General features: G+C 40.9%; 1 pseudogene; it reads right to left on the minus strand.

Moving 5' to 3' along the window:
* Positions 1-880: 880 nt before the first annotated feature.
* On the minus strand, positions 881-1,388 carry LOC110285334 (annotated as a pseudogene).
* Between the last annotated feature and the right edge of the window lie 5,109 nt (positions 1,389-6,497).

Raw genomic sequence — 6,497 nt, forward strand, 5'->3', positions numbered from 1 at the left:
GATTCCATTGTAGGTGATGTCTGATCCCATCCTATGCACACCCGTCATGGGCTGGCAAGAGAAGTTAAAGGCCCCATTTGATAAGCCTGGAGGCCCGAGGTCAATCTCTGGGAGCCACATAGTAGAAAGAGAGAAGCAAAATTGTCCTCTGACATCCGCATGCATATAGCAACATGTGTGCACTCGTACACAAAAAAAACAACCAAACTCAAAAAACCAAAAAAAAAAAAAAAAACCCCAACCAAAAACAATGAAATAGACTGGGCTGTCAAGATGGGCTCACATTCACAGACGTATTGAAGATTAACAGCTGACACATTATGACCATATGATGAGAAGATTTCTGTACAATGTGTGTATTTTAGGTTTTACACAACAGTTGCCTCATTTGCATTCACTTGCCAGCTTCTCTGTACATAAGCTGATGACTTTTTCATCTTTCTTTCTTTTTCTTAAAGGGAAGTGAGGTCTTTACATGTTTCCTAAATCAAAATGGCAGAGTGGGTTGTTTTGAGGACTCAGACACTAAATCTAAATCCTACCTACATCTTCATCTGATTCCTCTGTCTCTTCCTTGGCTTCAACCTTAGCTAGAGCCTGAGCAGCAGCAGCAGCAGCAAAGGCAGCAGTGATGCCAGTTGTTACAGTGGTGGCAGCCACAAATGCAGACGGACATCTTTGAGCTTTTCAGTAAGTGGGAAGGTGGACTCAGACTCCACAGGCAAAGTCAGGACCCACATGTACTCTTTGCCTATGTAGTATGGATGGACAGACAGACAGACACACACATCAAAGAAACTGAGAATACACTTTTCTCTATGATCTCAAGCCCTCTGTTGCCAAACACCTGCTGGACGATCCGCCCAAAGAAGCGGGCAGATCATTCAGCATCTTTCATGATGAGGTTGCACTGACACCCCTTTATCCATAGCCTTATTCTCTGCACATCATCAGGATGTCAGATGTGCCTCTGAAGAGTTCAGTGGTGAGGCTCAAAACCTGGAAGAAGGAGGTCTTCTTGGGCTCCAGACCAGTGTTCTGGCTTGGCACAGTGACTTCACGCAAGGCAATAGCCTTAGCCCCAGATGCACCTGATTGGCCAGTAGCAAGCTCTTGATCTCAGTTAGGTCCTCCTTGGTGAAGCCCACACGCCCTGCATATATGGCAATAGTTTCTCCAGATTCAGCTTGCATCCCAGATGCCCTGGAATGGCCTTGCACATCCTGGTGTTCTTGCCCATTAACGCCATAGCCTCCCTTCCAGGGGACATGCAGGTCTGTTGTATTTACTGGAGGCCTACATCGCCTGTCCTCACAAAAAGCCGTTTTGTCAGAAGTTGGACAATCTTATGGAAGTCCTTGGGTTTCCAAGTCATCTTCCCTGGGCATCACAGTGGTGAGTGTACCAGCAACTGCCACACAACATTTAAAATGATGTCACTCTCACAAGAATGTCTGAGGTCTCTTTCTTTTTAAACCTATTGTTCTTGACCTTCCTAACGCTGTGACCCTTTAATAGAGTTCATATTGCAGTGACCCCCAACTGTAAAATCAACTCTGTTGCCACTCCATAACTATAATTTTCCTGTTATGAACCATAACGTAAATATCTGATATGCAGGATATTTGATATGTGACCCCTGTGAAAGGGTCATTTGACCCATAGGTTCACCTCATAGGCTGAGATACTGTTCTAAACAATGATGCTGTTTATTCAAAATGTTTGCTGCAAGATGTGTGTGTGTACATATATGTATGTATACATATATATGTGTGTGTTTGTATGTATATATGTGTGTGTACATATATGTATATATGTGTGTATATATGTGTGTATATGTAAGCATATATGTGTGTATATATAAAAATAAAAATGAAAAATGTATCAGTTTATGAACAAAGAAGCTGGCAAATGAATGCAAACACATAATTATTTTAAATATATATATATTTAAGACAATTAACAGCACCTACCCAGGCACCTTCAATCAGATCACGTCACCCTCATGTTCCCTTCACACTCCCCTCGATGATCAGAGCCTGTGGGTGGCCAGAGTAGCCCCCACCAGAGCTTTCTATCTTCCTCCTATTCCAAAATCATTTTCGTGGGAGGAGGAGGGGTTGTGGCCGGCACAGGATTGGATCTGACGACTCTTAAATTGAGTTCACGTGAGTTTCTATGTGCTATCTCTGAGTGGCCTCTCCATGGGTGATTCTTATTTGTAGAGGTTGTTTGCTTGCTTGCTTAGTCGGTCATGATGATTTTAACCCACCAAATGGTAAATACAAATACTTTAAAAAGATAAGACGAGGACCTTGAGAGTGATAGCTCACTAATCCTCAGGGATTTATCAAGCCCGATTACTTAAGCAGTTGTCTGCCAGATTAGCTAAGGTAGGTCATTTGAAATCAACCATATAGGTCGCATAGTGCTAATAAAACATGCCAAGGGATCCTTGAGTATTGTGCCCTGATTACGTCTCCCTGGGGGATAGAAAACTCATTAGCATGAACTCCTTGTTAGTCCTTCCTGCCTTGCTCCCCAATTACTCTCCAGACAGGTTTGGCATCAAGGGGTGATCAGAATGTACGCAGTGTGATCAAGTTGCAGGGGAATGGCTCTTTTTACCCTCTGACTGCACACATGACGCCGTATAGTATGGGAAGCTTGCTAGGCTTCATTAAGTTTACCTTTCTGTCTGAGTACTTTAAAAAAAAAATTTGGATGACTGGGCTATGTAGAGAGCTCTCTATACATGTTTAACATTTCATATTCAACTGCAGATCGTATTTCCCCACCCAGGGGAGCATCCCCAAAGCTGAGAGATTGTTAAATTGGAAACAGCAGGGTTGTGTGTGCGCTCATGCGTGTGTGTGTGTGTGTGTGTGTGCGCATATGTGTATGTGTGTGCATGTTCCTGGGTGAGTGTGTGTGCATGTGTGTATATGCGTGTGCATGTGTGCATATTCATTTGTGTCTCTGTGTGTGTGCATGTATGCATGTGTTTGCATGTATGTGTTCATGTGTGTATGTGGGTGTTTGAGAGGGTGCCATTTTCTTTCTGAGGCAGTAAGTGGTAGAACCGGTCATTTAGGGAAAGTCTCTTAAAACTGGATAATTGATTTAAAATGCATCTTCCTATAATAACACCTTATATTTTTATAGTGCTTTGAGAAGTTCAAAGCACTTCCACATGTATATATTTCATTTGAACTTCACAACAAGCCTATAAAGCAGTTAGTTCTTCAAGCCACCTCCACCACTTGGCTCACCTGAGGCTTAGGATAGCAAGAAACTTGATTGAGGTCGTATAACCAGTTGGTGTCACAAAACCAGAACACCAAGATTTGGAAACGTAGGCCTATGTTTTCTTGGCAGAAAGCGTCTCTGTCACAGCTTGATCTGCCCAGAGCTCATGTGGAAGTTTGTGGCTACAATTTAATTGGAGAATACAAATCAGGCATGCTTAAACACTCTGTAGAAAGAAAGCCGTGTCTCTTAGATCATGACTGTGTCAGGAAAGGGGAACAGAGAATAGACTCAGTTCTTTCAGACAATGCAAATTAAAACACAAACAAAAACACTCTGTGATCAGTTGCAGGGCATTTGAGGGGCAATTCAGTCACTAAATTGTGCATTCATTTTTATTTTTTAAGAATCTATTAAGTACCTTTCTATAGGAAATGTTGAGCATTTTTGGGAAGATACAAAGAAAAGTATTTAATTTGGGGTTTTGTGTATGCTTTGAATTATGCAGATAATCACTGTTTTATTCATTGTTCACTACCAACTCATAGATGAAAAGACTTCCAGGCAGAAAAGTAGTATAAACAAAAACAGATGATGGGAGAAACTGGGAAAAATAAATTCCCTTCAGTTCTGTCCTGGTAAGAAGAATGTTGTTGTTGTATCAATGTGACAGAAACTCTCTTGCTAGGTACACAGAGCGCCAAAGTCGTAATGTCATCTAACATAAAGTATATTACAACACTAATGCTTCCTTGAAACATAGGGGGCTGGGCTTAGATTGGGGCCAGATTCTCCACCAGGAATACTGGTTCAAGACTGGAGAAAATATGCTAGTCTTCTACCCAAAGCCTTCAGCATCTCTAAAGGCCAGAAGTACATTTATATAATGCTTATAATGTTTTCATTTCCATGGCTCAAAAAAAAAAATCTTTTCCTTGTGGCAGGATGCAGACCAAAGGCATCAGTGTTCCCAAGGAGATAACAACACCTGGAAGATTCTATAAGATAAACATGAGTTTGCTAATGGGAGGTTGGGGTTTTTAACCCCTTGTTGGCTTTTTTTATTGTTTTATCTTTTTAACATCCCTCTTGACAATTTCTTTCTCTTTCTGGTACAAACATGTTCAAACCTGGAAGGCAAAATTTGTGCAGATACTATGTTTTAAGTACTAGTTCGTACATTTCTTTAGGGTATCCTAGGTGCACACAGACAATGGTGCTGACTGCAACTACTTTGTTTCTGTTGACAAGTCTTGTTAAGCCCCCAAAGTGAATGAATGAAAAGTGTCCAATTTCCAGCGTTTTATTTACTTGCCTTGCCTTCACCTGAAGAATGGGCATTCATCATTAACTCCAGCTCTGCCCATAATGGATTTCCATGCTTCCCACCTCTGAAGACGACAGGTGAGCTCTACCGTCTGTTCTAACTCACCGGATGATGCTCCAGCTTTTAAATAAAAGCCAGGTACAGTTAGCATGTCAGCAGGGTGAAGTGGTAGTCTCCTATGACGTCCAGCTCCCCTGGATGCTGAGGCAGGAGGACGATCTAGCAAGACTCAGGGATGAGCAGAGCGTTCGGTGGGAGCATGCGCACCTAAAGTCAGTGCTCCTTCACTCGATTTCATTCATCCTGATTCCGATCACACAGAAACACAAAGAACGACCAGCAGTAACACAACACGTATGACAGTGCTCCATCACCCAGGTCCTGTAACAGAAGGGCTGTGCTACAGAAAAATTGGTCACAGGTGGGCATACAATTCTAACTCAGGCGAGATTGCCTATTCACTTTACAAAATAACTATGTAACTAGCAAAAAGTAATTTCAGGATAGCAAATCAACCCCAATCACATTGAGAATGAAAATTTACTACCCATCCCCCCAGGCCTGGGGATCAAGCCCAGGATGTTGTGCCTGCCACTCAAGCACTCTACCAGCAGCCTCCTTCCCAGCTTGAGAGCTTTGGCCAACTCACACTTTAAGGAAAGGTAATTTAAAGTGGGACTCAGTGCACTTACTTAGACAACAAAAAGACAGGCGTGCCACAAAGTCATCTTTATTCGGGATTGGGAATGGCTCTTTTAGCATTCTCTTCCGTAGAAATTTCAGCCCAAATCCCACATTTTACAACACTGAGACCTAAGGGCCAAATGTTGTTAGCTACTTATTCAATACCATGCAGGTCATTAGCTAAAGCCATGGGAAGAAAAACAATGGCAGAATATTTTCTGGTTTTATCTGTTCTTATTTGGCGACCATGCCTCACACTCAATATAATGAGAAGGGTAATCGATAATCAATGCTTAAATGAAAGAATATTAAAAATAAAATTTGAGGCTATAGTGTGGGCTTCTGATGGGCAGGGCACATTCTAATAATCTAAATAGTAGATTTAGAAGCATTTAAAATAAACAAAACCACTTGGATTTCCTAATTTTTCTAATTTGCAAATTTTCACTCCATAGACCAGTATACTTGGTTATAATTTTCTAAAATTAATTTAGATATATTTTATTCTGGATATAATAGATTTTATAACATAGACATCAACACTGAAATCTATCAATAATATATTTTCTGATACTAAGTGCTAGTATCAAAAATATATATTAGAACTGGGTATAGTGGTGCACACCTGTACTCATAGAAATTGGGAAGCGGAGGCAGGCAGATTTCTGTGAGTTCGAGGACAGCCTGCTCTACATAGCCATTTCTAGGCCAGCCAAGGCTACATGGCAAGACCCTGTCTCAAAAAAAAAAAAAAACAAAACTACAAATACCTCACAGATTATGTATATATAATTAATGATATATAATTATAGATATAATATACAATATAAGTATATGTGTAAATATATAAATGTAAATATAAACATATATTAGAAGCTTCAGCTATATTTTAGGTGTTAGCACTCACATGAGGTTTATGTAATTAATCCTTTCGTACTTGTAGTAAATACTAAATAGTCTCTCTTTCTGTGGTTATTTAGTATAGTGGTTGGAAATGAAAGATTAGCACACGTGGCTGATTCATTTCAAGGCACACCGCTTTATTTTGGCAATTAACCCCAATATTAGGAGTAGAGAGAGGGCTCTTTAAAATTAGTGCTTCTAGCATTTCTCATTGACTCGCTCCCTTCACCCAGTTAATTTTAACCTTGACCTCCCACAGCTGTACTGTTTTGCTCAGTCTAAAAAAAAAAAATTCCCTTTCCCCCCCCCCCCCCCCCCCCCCCCCCCGCCCTTT

The sequence above is a fragment of the Mus caroli genome, chromosome 19, assembly GCF_900094665.2.
Source record: "Mus caroli chromosome 19, CAROLI_EIJ_v1.1, whole genome shotgun sequence".
NCBI lineage: Eukaryota > Metazoa > Chordata > Mammalia > Rodentia > Muridae > Mus > Mus caroli.